This window comes from Phyllobates terribilis, unplaced genomic scaffold (assembly GCF_046119375.1).
Source record: "Phyllobates terribilis strain yellow unplaced genomic scaffold, ASM4611937v1 Scaffold_49__1_contigs__length_9717188, whole genome shotgun sequence".
NCBI lineage: Eukaryota > Metazoa > Chordata > Amphibia > Anura > Dendrobatidae > Phyllobates > Phyllobates terribilis.
Window position 1 is genome coordinate 7,359,581 of NW_027362809.1, and position 18,197 is coordinate 7,377,777.

The 18,197-nt window shown below is 44.3% G+C and overlaps 1 pseudogene; it reads right to left on the bottom strand.

Moving 5' to 3' along the window:
• Positions 1-4,974: 4,974 nt before the first annotated feature.
• LOC141191682 (uncharacterized) lies at positions 4,975-17,630 on the bottom strand (annotated as a pseudogene).
• Positions 17,631-18,197: the final 567 nt, after the last annotated feature.

The following is an 18,197-nucleotide window of genomic DNA, read 5'->3' on the forward strand; positions in this document are numbered from 1 at the left end:
TCCCCATACAAACTTGCTGTTAGAATTGTTGAGATGGGAGAAAAAGGTCTGAGGAACGCAGCACGGAACGGTCTGAAATATATAAAGAAGATCTGGTAAAATGCCAATTTTGATCACATTAAAACGTCCAAACCAGGACAAGGGTTTTAAGTTCTAATTAATTAGATTTTGAATCGTTTGTTCAAGGATGGGGGATATAATTTAAATGATACAGATCATCCAAGTTCACCGGAATTTGTATACCCAGGTACTTTCTAGCATCTTTCTGCCACTTAAAGGGAAAGTTAGAAATAAGTTATTGTGTCGGTTCAGCGTTAAAAGTTATGTTTATGGCTTCTGTTTTAGAGTAGTTGACTTTAAAATTGCTTACATGGCCAAATTCTTTTAAATCCTTTATTATAGAGGGAAATGAGATAAGTGGGTTTGAAACATAGAGCAACAAGTCATCTGCATGTAGAGCTAGTTTATAGATATGTGAGTCTATAGTAACTCCACTAGTATCTGGATTTTTACATAACGCTACCGTGAAATGTTCCATCACCAATGTGTATAGGAGAGGTGATAAGGGACACTCTTGCTTTGTCTCATTTTTAATAGAAAATGTGTCAGAATGAAGGCCGTTTACCATATTGCTTTAGGGTCAGCGTATAAGGATCGAATTTTAGACAAGAAAGAGCGCAACCCAATTTGTGGTAAGGTGCTCTTCAAGAAAGTCCAATGCACTGTGTCAAATGCTTTTTTAGCGTAGACAGAAACAAGGCACATTGGGATCCCCTCGGCTTTTGCATGTGAATTTAACAACAATGTTTTATCTACAGTATATTATCACGAGCTTCTCTAACCTTAACAAAACCAACCTGATCGTTGCTAAGAATTGAGGGTAGATAGTGGGAGAGCCATGTTGTAATTATTTTAGAAAATATTTTGACGTCTACATTAATGAATGATATTGGATGAATATTAGGGCAGGTATTTGGTCCTTTTCCAGGCTTTGATAAAACCATTATATAAGCTTCAAGTGATTGGGGGGTAAGGTCTTCTGAGATTTTATTGAACAATTTAGTTAAAAAGGTAATAACAGAGGTGCAAACATCTTATAAAATCTATTATTGAACCCATCTGGCCCAGGGCTCTTCCCGATAGGGAATGATTTATTGGCCTCTCCTATCTCTTGTTCAGTGAAAGCTTTGTCTAGTACCTCCTGCTCAGGGGTCTGTAAGGAAGGAACGGCAGTGTCCATAATATATTTATAAATTTTTGTTTCAAGAGTATTAGTGGTATTGTCCATGAATATTATATAGTGAGCTATAATAGCAATGAAATGCTTCAGCTATGTCAGTGGGGTTATGAATTTATAGCCGCGGTGCTCCTTTTATTTTGGATACGTATGTCCTTTGCATCCGTAGATGTAACCTTCTTGCCAATGAGAGACCACATTTATCTGTGAATTCGTATGAGTACCTTCACATGCGATCTTGATATTTTCTATACGTTTGATCTAGTAAAGACCTTCCCTCCTTTCTTTTTTTCAATCAGATCATTTTTATTTAACAAAAGAAAGACCAACATTTTGTTTTTGTCATATAAACTTTGTGACAAAAAAAATAATAAGAAAGAAAAACCAGTAAACAATACAAGAACCGGTTTACAATGATATAAATCCCAATATCGCTCTATAGTACAATGTTTTGGAATAGTAATTTTACATTTGTACATAAATATCTGAATACTTCCTGACGGCTTATTTTCACTATTGGGACATCAAAAGAAAAAGAATATATCTAAGAAGGGACAATTGTGTGGACTGAGACAATTAATATTTGCTGACACCTTAGATATAAGGATATACATTCCTGGTTTATTGCAGGGATAATGTACAAATGGTCCAGTATAGTATTTCTGAAGCAATACCTGGGGTAATTAACCATTGCTCCCATATGTGTATGAATTTCTTGAGAGCATTCCTTTTTATATAAGATCCACTTTCCAACCATAGAGTGTTATTTATCCTGGATCTTAGTTCTGTTATCGTTGGGGGAGAATTGTCTATCCAATGTAGTACTAACAACTTTTTGTCTTGGAATAATATTCCTGAGCTAGCTATTGCCATATGGGAGTCTGGGTCTATGTCCTCTCCCAGGAGTCCTAGGATACAGATTTTAGGTTCCAACTGAAGTAATATCCCAAATACAGATAGTACAAGAGCGATCACCCCCTTCCAGTAGTCGCCAATATTTACACATTCCCACGTCATATGCATCAAGTGGGTAACATTTTAACCACATCTAGGACATGTGTCATCCGTTTGTATTTCAATTTTAAATAAAATACTTGGGGATCTATATACCCTATGAATGAGAAGAATTCGGGACAATCTTTGTGACTCTGACAATGAAAGTTTCGGTGTCAAAATCCAGTATTTCCCCCATTGCTCCTCAGATAAGGGACCCACATCCTCCTCCCATTTTGTCTTAACCATCAAAGGATATTTATCCAAATGTAACATAGTATCATAGTGAGATGTAGGTTTCCATGTAAGCAAGTGATGGCTTATTAAGGAAAAGTCTCTACGGCTATATGTATTGTGTAAAGGAGGATAATACGTACAATCCTTTAAGTCTGGATGTAGTATCCTCCATACATCGACCAGTTGGAAAGACCAGAGCAGGTTTAGCAAAGCTTTTGATTGTGATTTAGATTGGTGACACCAGCCCAGGGACGCGTCTAAACAAGGATCCAAGACAAAATTTAAGTCACCTCCAATGATGATAAGGTCCTTAGCAAAAAGTAAGTATTGACGGCCTGTCTTAATTTGGTCACAATTAGGGAGATAGCCGTTTACCAAAGTCAAAATTTTGGAGTAGATCGAGATCTTAAACACATACCTCCTCTCCGTGTCAGACAGTGTTTCTACAATAGCATGCGACAGTGATCTGTGCCGGCCTATACTCAGCACCTTAGACTTCAAAACTGCATTTTTCTGGGACGCCAAGATGAATAATATCTGTTAGAAAACTGAGGTATATGATCGTCTCTAAAGTGTGACTCCTGAAGAAAGAGAAAATGTACGTGCTGTTTATGCCTACGATAAAACACTTGAGCTCCTTTCTCTGGAACATTAAGTCCTCTGACATTCAATGAACAAGTCTTGAGTTGTGCCATATTATATGAAAAAAAAGGAGGAGGGGGAAGAGAGAAAGATTAAAAGAAAAGAGGAAGTATAGACGATAGATAGTAACGTCTACCTCTCAGTGTCTAAGAAGTATAGATTATGAATATATCAAAACAGTAGGAAATTGCGAAACAAGCAGATCCCAATGCAAGTCCCTAACTGGGGGTTGTCTTTACAGGCGTAAGTCAAACTTTCAGTTCTAGGATTCCTATTAGGTGGAACCATGGAATATAAAGCAAGTAAAGTAATACAGCCTGATATTACAGTAGTATCATGTGAACTCAACTTATATGCTGGTCTAAGATCTTATATGAACTTAGACATTCTATATAGTGGAAGAGTGGCACCTAATGCTCTATTTAGATATATCTAATTATATGCTTAAAGAAATAAGTAAGCATCTGCAAACTGTCTCTCATCAGGGAAGACAACATTCATTTCAGGAGCTCATATGATTGGCAGGTTCCTTTCCCATCTGGCTGCATCATCATCAAGTTCCTGATCCATTGAACGCCTTCTGTGACGTGCTGGAACTCTCTGTGGCAATGGTGGAGCAGGTGGCCAGTCAGATATATGGATTCTGGGAATGTCCAGGACATCACAGAAAGGTCTCGTCACTTTGATCTTTCAAAGTATACAATGTTCCATTTTTCGGACCTGCAGCTGGAAAGGGTACCGCAGAAGTACATCAGGCCATTTTTCAATAGAGCATCAAGTAGTGGTTTCAATACCCTTCTTTTAGCAAGTGTCATTCAGGATAGATATGTGATCGATTGTATACGTTTTCCATTGAAAATCACCAGGACTCAACTCCTCTGCTTTCCTCACAATGGCCTCTTTTACATTGAAAAAATGTATGTGACAGATAATGTCCCTTGGATGCTCAGGATCTGGGCCATGATTGCCTAATGTATGGTGTTCCCTGTCAGTCTCCAGCTCCTTATCAATAGGGTCACCAAGGATATTATTGATTAATGTCAATAGTGTTGGCATGATCGCTTGTGCATTGATGATTTCATGTATACCCCTTATCCAGATATTATTGTGATTTTCATGGTCATCAACCAAATTAAACAGACTGTTTATTTATGAGCATTTGGATGGTCCACATCTTGTACGACATCCGCCTCTAATCTCTGTACCTCGTCAGTAAGCTGTGACAGGCTAGAAGTGAGGGGACGTATTTCAGTTTTGTATTTGGTCTCCAGCATTTGTATATAATGCTGCATCTATTGTTTAGTAGGGATAGATGCAATATGATATACAAATCAATTATGGCGTTCTCCATATCAGAATTCCCTGTGGCTGGGGGAGTAAATGTCCCTGTGAAGCAAGCACTGCTCAGGCCGACATTAAGAGAGAAGTTGGTGCAGGATTTACAGGCTGGAGCTGTCTGGCATCATGAGGGTTAAGACTGCTTCTTTTACCACGCTGAGATGAGGCAGTAATGGCTCCGGAGCAGGAAGATAAGACCTTCCATAAGAAACGCTGCATACCAGACATGCTGACGGAGGTGGAGGACCTCAGATTAACCTCCGATCTCCTCTTTCTTTCCTATATCGGACGTCATGTTTGAGGCTGTAAATTGCTTATAATTCCCCCCGGAACACGGTCTGAAGAGAGTGTTTTCAGTGTGTGCGTTCTCTCGGTGCTATGTCCATGCCATGGCCTTCCTGTTGATGTTCAATACATCCAAAGGTGGTGTTGATTAGGAGCAGGATTGTGTGATGTAACAACCTTATGTGAGCACTGGAAACGCAAGTTGTGACAACAATGGAACGGTGCCAGAATGGGAGTTGCGTATGATTGTTTTTTATTTTAACAAGGCCAAACATGAGGAATGAGAAGAAGTTGTCCTAGTAGTGGAAAACCCCTTTAAAAAGATACAATTTTAGATTAGAATGAAAAAGGCTTCTCCCCTGTGTGACTTCTCTGAAGTTTAAAAAAAGTTGATTTCCAAGGAAACCATTTCCCACATTAAGAACATAAAAATGGCTTCTCTCCTGTGTCAGTACTTTGGTAACTAAGAAGTGATGATTTATTCACAAAACATTTCCCACATTCTGAACATAAAAAGGCTTCTCCCTTGTGTGGGCTCTCTGGTGGTCATCAAGATGCGCTTTCCGTATAAAACATTTCCCACATTCTAAACATGAAAAAGGCTTTTCCCTTGTATGAGTTCTCTGATGCTTGTTAAGAGTTGATTTATCTGCATAACATTTCCCACATTCTGAACATGAAAAAGGCTTCTCACCTGTGTGAGTTATTTGGTGATTAACCAAAGCTGATTTCTGGCTAAAACATTTTTCACATTCTGAACAAGAAAAAGGCTTCTCCTCTGTGTGAGTTCTCTGATGATTAACCAAAACTGATTTCTGGCTAAAACATTTCCCACATTCTGAACAAGAAAAAGGCTTCTCCCCTGTGTGAGTTCTCTGGTGATTAACCAAAGCTGATTTATGGCTAAAACATTTCCCACATTCTGAACAAGAAAAAGGCTTCTGCCCTGTGTGAGTTCTCTGGTGATTAACCAAATCTGATTTATGGCTAAAACATTTTCCACATTCTGAACAGGAAAAAGGCTTCTCCCCTGTGTGAGTCCTCTGGTGATTAACCAAATCTGATTTCTGGCTAAAACATTTCCCACATTCTGAACAGGAAAAAGGCTTCTCCCCCGTGTGAGTTCTCTGGTGATTAACCAAAGCTGATTTCTGGATAAAAAAATTCCCACATTCTGAACAGGAAAAAGGCTTCTCCCCTGTGTGAGTTATTTGGTGATTAACCAAACCTGATTTCTGGCTAAAACATTTTTCACATTCTGAACAAGAAAAAGGCTTCTCCCCTGTGTGAGTTCTCTGGTGATTAACTAAAGCTGATTTATGGCCAAAACATTTTCCACATTCTGAACATGAAAAAGGCTTCTCTCCTGTGTGGGTTCTCTGGTGTATAACCAAAGATGATTTATGGCTAAAACATTTCCCACATTCTGAACAAGAAAAAGGCTTCTCCTCTGTGTGGGTTATCTTATGTCTGATAAAACTTGATTTCAGCTGTCCCTCTGATCTCTCGGTACAGTCATCTGGAAAGAATAAAACCAATTATTATTTATGAATAACATATCCTTAAAATTTATATTGTTGAACATTTCTACTTAAACTCTCCGTAAAAATTCACTTTATGTAAAAGTTATTTACCAAGAAAACATCACAGAAAAATCAGTCTTACCAACACCAAATCAGATAACAAATGCACTAGCAATTTAGTGTTGGTTGGGTGTACTGGGGTGTCTGTCCATGTGGGTGCACTTATATAGTGCTGGGTAGCCCTCCTGATCTAATAGTATGAGCATCATCAATAGGCTAAGCCAGACACTGTGCATCAAACCTGCCTGTGTGACTGGTGTCCTATGCAAGCTTCTTCTGTGTGCATCTAATATATATAATTATCTTATCCCGTCTGTCTGTCCAGGAAATCCCGCGTCGCTGATTGGTCCGGCCGCGGCCAATCAGCGACGCGAGATTTCAGAAAAAGATGGCGGCCGTTAGCGGTTCATCTGCCGCACGGAGGTCAGTGGCGATGCAGCCAGCTGCTGGCAACATAAGTACCCCGACCGGAGGCGCCGCTGACCTCCATTCGGCTACCGTCGGGAGATCAGCGGCAACGGGCATTATATGGGGGTTATGTGACTTCCTGCATGGGGCATTATAAGGGTGGGGGGGATGTGTCTTCCTGCATGGGGCATTATAAGGGAGGGGGGGTGACATCCTGCATGGGCCATTAAAATAGAAGGGGGAATGTGACATCCTTCATGGGGCATTATAAGAGAGGGAGGGGATGTGACATCCTGCATGGCGCATTATAAGAGAGGGAGGGGATGCAGGACATGGGGCATTATAAGGGAGGGGGGGATGTGACTTCCTGCATGGGGCATTATAGAGGAGGGGGGAGGTGACATCCTGCATAGGGCACTAAACAGGGGGGAGGGAGACATCCTGCATGGGGCATTATAAGGGGGGTGACATCCTGCATGGGCCATTATATGGGGGGGATGTGACTTCCTGCATGGGGCATTATATGGGAGCGATGTGACTTCCTGCATGGGGCATTATATGGGGGGATGTGATTTCCTGCATGGGGCATTATAAGGGGGGGATGTGACTTCCTGCATGGGGCATTATAAGGGGGGGGATGTGACTTACTGCATGGGGCATTATAAGGGAGGGGGGGATGTGACTTCCTGCATGGGGCATTATATGGGGGGGTGACATCCTGCATAGGGCATTAAACAGGGGGAGGGGGTGACATCCTGCATGGGGCATTATATGGGGGGATGTGACTTCCTGCATGGGGCATTATATGGGGGGGGATGTGACTTCCTGCATGGTGCATTATATGGGGGGATGTGACTTCCTGCATGGGGCATTATAAGGGAGGGGGGATGTGACTTCCTGCATGGGGCATTATTAGGGGGGGTGACATCCTGCATGGGCCATTATATTGGGGGGATATAACTTCCTGCATGGGGCATTATATGGGGGGGATGTGACTTCCTGCATGGGGCATTATTTGGGGGGGATGTGACTTCCTGCATGGGGCATTATAAGGGAGGGGGGATGTGACTTCCTGCATGGGGCATTATAAGGGGGGGGTGACATCCTGCATAGGGCATTAAACAGGGGGGGGTGACACCCTGCATGGGGCATTATAAGAGGGGGTGATATCCTGCATGGGGCATTATATGGGGGGAAGTGACTTCCTGCATGGGGCATTATAAGGGAGGGGGGGGATGTGACTTCCTGCATGGGGCATTATAAGGGGGGTGACATCCTGCATGGGCCATTATAATGGAAGGGGGGATGTGACATACTGCATGAGGCATTATATGGGGGGGTTGACTTCCTGCATGGGGCATTATAAGGGAGGTGACTTCCTGCATGGGGCATTATATGGGGGGTATGTGACTTCCTGCATGGGGCATTATAAGGGAGCGAGGGATGTGACTTCCTACATGGGGCATTATAAGGGAGGGGGGGTGACATCCTGCATGGGCCACTATAATGGAAAGGGGGATGTGACTTCCTGCATGGGGCATTATATGGGGGGGATGTGACTTCCTGCATGGGGCATTATGAGGGGGGGGATATGACTTCCTGCATGGGGCATTATATGGGGGGGAGGTGACATCCTGCATAGGGCATTAAACAGGGGGGGGGGTGACATCCTGCATGGGGCATTATATGGGGGGATGTGACTTCCTGCATGGGGCATTATATGGGGGGGATGTGAGTTCCTGCATGGTGCATTATATGGGGGGCTGTGACTTCCTGCATGGGGCATTATAAGGGAGGGGGATGTGTCTTGCTGCATGGGGAATTATAAGGGGGGGTGACATGCTGCATGGGCCATTATATTGGGGGGATATAACTTCCTGCATGGGGCATTATATGGGGGGGATGTGACTTCCTGCATGGGGCATTATTTGGGGGGGATGTGACTTCCTCCATGGGGCATTATAAGGGAGGAGGGATGTGACTTCCTGCATGGGGCATTATAAGGGGGGGGGGGGTGACATCCTGTATAGGGCATTAAACAGGGGGGGGTGACACCCTGCATGGGGCATTATAAGGGGGGGTGACATCCTGCATGGGGCATTATATGGGGGGAAGTGACTTCCTGCATGGGGCATTATAAGGGAGGGGGGGGGATGTGACTTCCTGCATGGGGCATTATAAGGGTGGGGGTGACATCCTGCATGGGCCATTATAATGGAAGGGGGGATGTGACATACTGCATGAGGCATTATATGGGGGGATGTGACTTCCTGCATGGGGCATTATAAGGGAGGTGACTTCCTGAATGGGGCATTATATGGGGGGTATGTGACTTCCTGCATGGGGCATTACAAGGGAGGGGGGGATATGACTTCCTGCATGGGGCATTATAAGGGAGGGGGGGTGACATCCTGCATGGACCATTATAATGGAAAGGGGGATGTGACATCCTGCATGGGGCATTATAAGGGAGGGGGGGATGTGACTTCCTGCATGGTGCATTATAAGAGAGGGAGGGGATGTGACATCCTGCATGGGGCATTATAAGGGAGGGGGGTGACATCCTGCATGGGCCATTATATGGGGGGGATGTGACCTCCTGCATGGGGCATTATATGGGGGGGATGTGACTTCCTGCATGGGGCATTATATGGGGGGGGGTGACTTCCTGCATGGGGCATTATAAGGGAGGGGGGATGTGACTTCCTGCATGGGGCATTATAAGGGAGGGGGGTGACATCCTGCATGGGCCATTATAATGGAAGGGGGGATGTGACATCCTGCATGGGGCATTATATGGGGGGATGTGACTTCCTGCATGGGGCATTATAAGGGAGGGGGGGATGTGACTTCTTGCATGGGGCATTATAAGGGAGGGGGGGGTGACATCCTGCATGGGCCATTATAATGGAAAGGGGGATGTGACATCCTGCATGGGGCATTATATGGAGGAGATGTGACTTCCTGCATGGGGCATTATAGGGAGGTGACTTCCTGCATGGGGCATTATAAAGGGGGGATGTGACTTCCTGCATGGGGCATTATAAGGGAAGGGGGATGTGACTTCCTGCATGAGGCATTATAAGGGAGGGGGGGTGACATCCTGCATGGGCCATTATAATGGAAGGGGGGATGTGACATCCTGCATGGGGCATTATATGGTGGGGGGGGACAAGGGACATCCTGCATGGCGCATTATAAGAGAGGGAGGGGATGTGACATCCTGCATGGGGCATTATAAGTCCTCACTATAATTGCCCGGTCCTCACTAACACGGTTCGCTGACTGGTCGCGACCGGCGGCTGCGACCAATCAGCGATATCAGCCCCAAATTTAAACACCGTCTCCGGCCAATTGGCGCCAGATTTAAAATAAGTACGCCACCGTCGGGAGACATATTCTAGAATACCCGATACGTTAGAATCGGGCCACCATCTAGTCTTTAATACTAGGCAACCACACCCTCCATGAATTGGTAGGTTTGTGAGTGATTGCTCCATAAGTATTTTGCACCTGCACTGCCTTTATCATGGGGGTCTGCAGCATCCTGCTAGTGCATTTGTTATATGATTTGGTGTTGGTAAGGCTGTATCTTTTTCAGAGATTTTTTTTTAATTTTGCCTTATGTTAGCCGTCATTATTCACCAAGACAATAACAGTTCACAGTCTAATAGAAAACCTCATAGGATGAACCAGTGGAGCGTGGTGTTCAACTGTTTGTTAATTCTGCCTCCAAAATATGGAATAAAAAGCCACCAAACAATGTTATGTAGGTGAAAAAATACCAATAAAAAGTTCTACTCATCTCACAAAAAAACAAGTCCTCACTCAGGTCCATCATCTGTCAGTGGAAAACCAGAGGTTTCCACATCATTAGTGGCTCAAAGGCTTTTGAAAAGCAACATGGCTTCCATAAACCAATCCAGCAATATCCACTCTCCCAAAGTCAGATCTCCCCCTCACTTCTGAGCCTTGCAGTGCGCCCAAAACACATTTAGCATCCATGTATTTGGCATTACTATAGTGAGAAGAACCCACTTAATTGATGGTGTGTGTCTCCTGGAGCACAATCTGGACACTATGTGTTGAGCAATAAAATGATATATTTGTAATTTTCACTCTCCAACATCCACTGCGTGCTAATATCCAGAAAGTGCCTGTGGAGTCAAAATAGTCACTACTCCTATAGATTAATTCACTGAGGGTTATAATTTCCAAAATGGAGTCACTTTATGGGGATTTCTACTGCTCTGGTTTTCTGAAATTTGGTCACATTAGGGCTTCTGTAAATGGTGGGTCCCATCTCCTCTGGGATCTGCTCCTGCGACGTCTGCTTCTGTCACCAGGAGCCGCCTTATTCATCCTGCAGGCAGCGCTGGTGATGGAGGAGACGTCAGAACCAGAAGCTCTGGGCGGAGCAGGCTCTGTCCAGCCAGTAAGATTAGGAAGCCTGGGACCTGTAGTACTATCCAGTCTGGCAGTATGGGTGTGTGTGCTGTCCAGCTGGAGTAATCTGCTTCCTGCTTCAGCCAATTGGAAAGCACCACACCCTACTAAAGCTGAAAGCATATTGCCGGAAGCTGCCAGATACAGGCTTGTTCTCCTCTGGTTCAGTCCTCTGTGCTCAGCTCCCGGCTTGTGTATTTGTTTCCTGTTGTGACCCCGGCCCGTTTACTGACTACTCTTGCGTCTTCTGATTTTGTATTTTCTCTGCCCTCATGGATATGACCCGGCTACCTGACCATTCTTCTTCCCATCTCACACCACAGAACAGCAGGTAACACCATGGCCCAAGCCTAGGGGTCTCTGTGTAAGTCCAGATCCATGTAGAGGGGTTAAAGGGTGATGAGCAAGGCAAACCCAGGGATCAGGAAAATGGAGTAGATGGCGCCAAGTCTGTTCGTGGTAGCCATCTTTTGAGCTGCCAGGTGACTATGAACAGTGCCCCCAATACATTGTGTCTGCGAACTATTCTATCAAGATCTGCATTCAAATAGCTAAATGGCGCTTCTTCCCTTCTTAACCTGCCATGTGCCCAGACAGTAGTGTACAACCGTATATGGGGTAGTGTCACATTCAAGAGAAGTTGGAATATTATTTGTAAGGTCCATTTGCTTCCTATTATCCTTTGTGAAGAATTCCAAAATTATCACCACATAAAGTGACACACGTCAGATTTGAAAAATGGGCCCTGATAGGAACACAAAACTGGCTGTAGGAAAGGGTTAAATCAGAGTATTTTTGGCACTAATTACTGTAGTCAAAACTGTGACTATAGACAATAACACATCTACTGAAATGATCAAACTCAACAGTCTCCATCAGTAAATAGTGAGTAACTAGTGGTGAAACCTCTCTGGGGTAATTAGAGTATGGGGCTCGGTGGCTCTTGGCAATCTAAACTATCGTAAGGGCCAATATTTTCTGTCAGATGAATTTCATGAAGAAATATTAGACGTTCAAAGAGAACTTTTTATAATAGTGCAGAGCTGAGGTGTCTTAAATTTAGCTTAGAGATACAGTATATCATAGCACAGGTGTAATGTTTTTAATATAGTTTATCACTATCCTGTTTGAAGTTAGTCGGTTTTAAAATAAATTGAAAAATCAGGATAAAGGGAAACTCTGTTGTTATTGTACAGAAATTCACACTTGGCCCTCACTGCGCATTTAATGTTGTAGATCATAAAAGTAAAGTTTGGCCAGAAAGACTGGACCTGGTCTTGTAGGGACCATATGAGCACATTCAGCAGCACAGAAGGGAGAGAAGGTGGATTCATCCAATAAGATATCAGGGATCTAGGAAGGAACAGCATCATTACCCTCCGCTTTCTCTTACAGACCCATCATATTATTTTTCATCAAGTGATTTTCTAACTTGTCAGCAAATTCTATGTATGCGGTCATTTGGCTTTGTAGTTTACAGATCTGGGCAGGTAACGATCAGCGTCTACTAATCCCAGGGGGTAGGTGGATTCTCCAGGTTGTAAGTTCTATGGAAAAGGGTTTTAATGCTCAAAATCATTTGAACAGTTTTGGGTGGAGGAGAATGTTGTGGTCTAGAGGCAAAATGGTGATCACATGATTGTGATACGGCCGGACTACACCACTGATAAAGCAGCCACAGCCGGTGACTGAGAAGAATCTGTGACTTCTCTGAGTTTAGTGGTTATTACTCACCTGGGTAGTCATATGTAGGAATTTCCTCTTTACACCACTCATCACCCCTTACATATGTCTCTGTAGTGTTAATATGGGTCAGATCTTCACCCTGAAACAAATATTGTAAAAGTCACAGACAGATGAGAAGTCACATCTATGATCAGCTCTAATCCTGCCATCTCCACCGTTCTCATTACACAAGCAAAAAACACATAATACTGGTGGATAAAACAAGACTGAGCACAAGACCTTCACAGCCGTGTACACATCATAGGGGAGCTCTCATGACACCTTCTCTCCATCTACCTGATGATCCTGAGGAACATTGGGGTCTTCTTGTTTACAGTCCTGTGGAAGAGGACGGGGACATCTCTCTGGTGTTGTCCTCTTACTGGATAGATCTGGAGGAAACACATACAGGGACTGAATTCATTCTTTACATACAGATAATTATAGACCGTGTGTATTTAGCCTCGTCTGTTACCTGGTGATATGAGGGGCTGGAGAACCTCCATCATGACGTCTTTGTACAAATCTTTGTGTCCTTCTAAATACTCCCACTCCTCCATGGAGAAATAGACAGCAACATCCTGACATCTTATAGGAACCTGACACATACAATCATACAGTCATACCCCTGATCCTTTCATAGTATTACTGTGTAATGTCCCAGCATTCCCAGCAGTGTCACCTCTCCAGTCAGCAGCTCAATCATCTTGTAGGCAAGTTCTAGGATCTTCTGGTCATTGATGTCCTCATGAATCAAGAGGTGAGATGGAGGCCCTGTGATTGGGCTCAGGGGTCTTTCCCATCCCTCAGATACAGGGGCCTGGCAGTGCCCACTAGAGGTCTTCTTCACTACTATGTAATCCTGGTTATGGAGAGACACATTATTAAATCTCACTTCAGACATTTCCAGAGTCCTCACCTCTCCAGTTCTGTCCATCTGTTATTCCCATAGATAAGAATGATGTAATGTGACGTCATCAGAATCTCTCACCTCTCCAGTAAGCTGGAAGAGGATCTCTAGGGTAAGATGTAATATCCTCTTCGCCATCTTGTCTCTGTCCATATCCATCTTTGATGGGTCCATAAGAAAAATTCTCTTAAATGGAAGACCTTCACTGAGAGGATCTGATATTGTAGGGACCTAAATGAGAAGATGATGAGCCGATGTAACATCATAAAAGTCCTGTGTAATAATACAATTACTGGAGATAATAAAGGGAAACATATGAGGAGATATATTATTTTACAGTATTTAGATTTCTTCTTTACATCTGGTAATAAAACCTATATATTTTAGGCCACAGACAACAAGCAGTTTCTTTCTTGGAGTCTGCAGCTGAACACTTTCTCAAAGATTCATCTTCCATAAAGCTAATTCTCGTCTCATTTACCGACAATGTTTCAATAATCCACCTCAACGCGTTTCCCCAACAGGTTCATCAGGAGGCTTGATATAAGGATGATAATTCATGATGTTCAGCATAGTGTGCCTAATAGCCAGGTGCCCATGTATAAATATCCCAATTCATCCAAAACCCCTCCCAGACTAGGAGGCTCATTCCCATTCCTAGAGGTGAATTGTCACAGGATATACAAAATGGAGTCTGTCTACAATAATGTACTGCACCTACGCTATTTCTCATGAGCTAGAGGTCCGATAATGTCCATCCCCTAGTGCGATTGTCCAGAAGTGACGTGCTTTATGCTGAAACACCAGATAAACTGATTGCCGCTGCTCCACTCGTACCTGTGACTGTGCATGCCCGTACTTATCATTCCACGCCGGAGCGAATCTAGGATCATTGTCCACGATTGCGCATGCCCAGATGTCTGCGCTCCACACCGGAGTGCATATGATATTGGATCGCATTCCATCAAATGAAAAATCCTCCCTCTGAGATCAGCATCATGGGAGACTAACAACAAGTATTGCACATCCTCCCATCATACAATAAGCATGTAGATCTACTTCTAGAAAATATGGGATGGTGGCCCACAGTAAATTTCTAAATGGTCAAATTTGACCCCTATTGCATAATTAGACATACACAAGGAACACCACACTTGTTAGTTACTAAATAGTATAAGTGGGATATAACTAATAAGAAATAATTCTGATACAGAAGCTCAGATCTCTCGAAGAAGTAAAACAATATGTGAACCCCATTCTCAGGAAACTGAGTAGCAATGGGTAGAATATAAAATCCAAAAATGTAAATCAGAATATGGATGTATTCACACAAAACAGGCATAGGAAATTTGCTCCTCGAGTACCTTAGGGGCTTGTGCATCCAGTCTGGAATCCACTCGCTTTCCTTTTTGATACATCTATTGTGATCACCTCCTCTCACATTGGGTTTAACCGCCGCAATGATACAAAACGAGATGTTTCCGGTTTCACCTCGATGTGCACTGTTCATGAGTCTCACTAATTGGGGTGTCCTGACCATGGCATAAATTACCCAAATGCCCCCTCCCCCACCCTCCTCTTAGACTGCCTCTTGGTCGTTCATACAAAATCTAGGGGGCAGGTGCATGTGGCCATATATAAAAGTCCTGAGGTTTTACAGTTGGAATAATCCCTCTGGAAAAAGATTTTACCTGTAGAGGAACTCGAGAAAGATTTACATGGTCTCATCCAATTACATGTACAACTTTATCCACATCTAAAGAAACCGCACACTCTTCTATCCAGCCAAGTCCACTTGGGTGCAGGTTTTTATAGAAACTATGCACTAAACGGTCCCTAATTGACCGACCCTTTCTGAAAGTTATTGTGGGAGTACATCCCACAGCACCCTCAGGTCCCGGTTGGCCAGGGTTTTCTGAGGATATTAAAGATATGGTCACTCTGATTGTGATAAGTTCCTATTACTCGTGTTATCCCATCTTTTTCTTGCTCTCTTGGTTAGGTATGGAGGAATGTCTGTCTCTCCTGATTTTCTGCAAACAATCGTGTGGAATCCAAAATGTATCGTGGGTACCCTTTTCCATGAATCTGGTGTTCATGTCTATTGCCTGTATATTAAACTCTGTGACATTAGAGCAGTCTCTTCTCAATCGTAAAAATTGGCTCTTGGATATTGCTTTTTTTTAATGAGGATGGGGTGGTGACTATCCCACTTCAATAGTTTATTAGTGCTTGTAGGTTTATGGTAGATGAGTGTACCTAAGGTCCCATCCCCTTCATTCTTGATTAGTACATCCAGCAAAGGCAACTGGTAATATTTAAACTCTGACATAAATCTCAGGCTCACTCTATAGATATTGAGTTCCCTGACAAATTCAAGAAACTTTTCACTCGTTCCTGACCAGATGATAAAAATGTCGTCAATATATCTATACTAAACCCCAATATATGGATGCCACCACTTATGATCATCTATGAATATTGTATTTTCCTCCCACCAGCCCAGGAATAGGTTAGCATATGAGGGGGCACAACAGGTCCCCATCGCAGTACCCCTGAGCTGGTGGAAGTACTTCCTGTCAAAAAGAAAGAAGTTATGTGTAAGAGTGAATTTTAGAAGATCCTCCATGAAGTCATTATGTCTGCTACACTCTATTGATCTCGATTTCAAGAAATGTCTTACTCCTCTGATATCATCCTCATGCGGTATATTACTGTACGAAGCCTCGATATCTAGTGAGGCCTGCTCCCCTACATGAGTGTATACATGCTCAAGGGTCTATATGTAGGGGAGCAGGCAGAGGGAAAACCATTTTCCAGAGGGATTATTCCAACTACAGGACCTCAGGTGGTACTGGGGAGAAATTATACTGTGGGTGGGGGCATAATACATACTGCATAAGGGGCATAATGGGGGCATTACACTGTGTGGGGTATCATACATACTGCATAAGGGGCATAATGGGGGCATTACACTGTGTGGGGGCATCATACATACTGCATAAGGGGCATAATGGGGACATTAAACTGTGTGGGGCTTCATACATACTGCATAAGGGGCATAATGGAGGCATTACACTGTGTGGGGGCATCATACATCCTGCATAAGGGGCATAATGGGGGCATTACACTGTGTGGGGGCCTCATACATCCTGCATAAGGTGCATAATGGGGGCATTACGCTGTGTGGGGGCATCATACATACTACATAAGGGGCGTAATGGGGGCATTACACTGTGTTGGGGCATCATACATCCTGCATAAGGGGCATAATGGGGGCATTACACTGTGTGGTGTCATCATACATACTGCACAAGGGGCATAATGGGGGCATTACACTGTGTGGGGGCATCATATATACTGCATCAGGGCAATAATGGGGGCATTACACTGTGGGGGGCATCATACATCCTACATAAGGGGCATAATGGGGGTATTACACTGTGGGGGGCATCATGCATACTGCATAAGGGGCATAATGGGGGCATTACACTGTGGGGGGCATCATACATCCTGCATAAGGGGCATAATGGGGGCATTACACTGTGGGGCCAGTAAAGGGGCCCTGTACTATGAGAACAATACGTTTCCTCCCTCCCTGTCTCCATAGTTGGGTCGTATGTATCTATTACAGGAAACAGAACAAAAACCTTATGATTCTTATAAAGGGGCAACACAAGACCCCAAAAGAGTCTCCGTGCTGAAGGGGTTAATGCCCCCTGCGCCCAGTAATGGGAGTCTCCACATACCTCCACCTGCAGAGCCGCCACCACATATATGGCTGCTCAGTGAGCACAGGAGCTGTGATGAGGTCACAGGAGGGGAGGAGTCAGGGGTCACATGATCAGGGGCCTCAGTGGATGCAGGACTCTGCTGTGCTGGTTGTCATGGTGCTGGATGAGCTGAAGTTTATGTGTGGGGTCAGGAGGGGTTTACAGTGTGGATGTAGCAGAGCCGTGTGTGTACGAGGTGCACGGAGCGGAGCCGCGCGTGTACGAGGTGTACGGAGCGGAGCCGCGCGTGTACGAGGTGTACGGAGCGGAGCCGTGTGTGTACGAGGCGTACGGGGCGGAGTCGAGTGTGTACGAGGAGTACAGGGCAGAGTCGCGCGTGTAGGAGGCAAACGGAGTGAAGCTGCACGTTTCCGAGGCATATGGGGAGGAGTCGCGCGTGTACGAGGCGTACGGAGCGGAGACGCGTGTGTACGAGGCGTACGGGGCGGAGTCGAGTGTGTACGAGGCGTACGCAGTGAAGCTGCACGTGTACGAGGCTTACGGGGCGGAGTCGCGCGTGTACGGGGCGTACGGGCCGGAGTCGCGCGTGTACGAGGCGTATGGGGCGGAACCGCTCGTGTACGAGGTGTACGGAGCAGAGCCGCGCGTGTACGAGGCGT